This window comes from Cicer arietinum, chromosome 5 (assembly GCF_000331145.2).
Source record: "Cicer arietinum cultivar CDC Frontier isolate Library 1 chromosome 5, Cicar.CDCFrontier_v2.0, whole genome shotgun sequence".
NCBI lineage: Eukaryota > Viridiplantae > Streptophyta > Magnoliopsida > Fabales > Fabaceae > Cicer > Cicer arietinum.
Window position 1 is genome coordinate 11,396,403 of NC_021164.2, and position 1,016 is coordinate 11,397,418.

A 1,016-nucleotide genomic window follows, 5' to 3' on the forward strand; every position below is an offset into this window, starting at 1 on the left:
CTTTTTCTTCAATAGAAAGAAATGAGACTCTTTTACAGATTGTCCAGCTTCCTCGAAACCTATCTATCAAACTCAAACTCTTTCCTATTGCTTAACCCCTTGATCCTTGCATTCACTCGTCAGACTCACACAAGATCAAGTCCAGCTCCTCCTTGATGATCTTTACATTAACGAAGATCGCCACCAGTTTCCAAATTGGATTTTTCACAATTGTTTCTTTTTACAAAACTTTGTTACAAAAAGATTTAAAAGAAGTACATAGTTTTTCTTCAATCTCTATCAATGTATCTCACACAATAATCTGGTTGTTCATTTGAGTGTTTGTGAGATCATTGTTTTTTTCTCTCAAGAATTCTTTTTCAGCTCTCTTATTGATTATGAATAATCTTTTGGTCTTTATCTGAAAAAGCAATATCAGAATGTTATCAAAAAGGTTCTTAAGATTTCTTCAGTGTTCTGAAGTATATATTGTGTATATGATTGAAAACTCTTTATATAGTTTCTGAAAAACAACATATAAATCGATTCATTAATGTGATGAAACGGGCTTAATCGATTTGCCAATAGATTATCGCGAGTCTTGTTTTTCTTGAATCTTGAAACTTTATAAACTAATCAATTTCCTAATCGATTCTTTTAATACACTTTTCAGAAAATTATGTGTAGAGTTATAAATGAATCGATTGCATAATAGATGTCAGGTGTTTTGTTCAAATAATAAAATCAAACCAATCGATTACTTAGTCGACTCATTAAGTCACATAATCGATTCAATAATACACATAATCGATTTGGCCACATACTAAGAGTTCCCTGTGATTTCAAATTTTTGTTTCAATCGATTTGCCAATCGATTGTGTTTAAAACAGGAACTTAGCTTATTCCACGTTAATCGGAGTGCCAATCGATTTGGTAGTATGTTTCTGAAAAGGACTTACCAGTTGGTTTAGCTCAATCGATTTCCTAATCGATTGATACCAAACTTGTCATGATTGAATTTCTCACAATGGATTGTC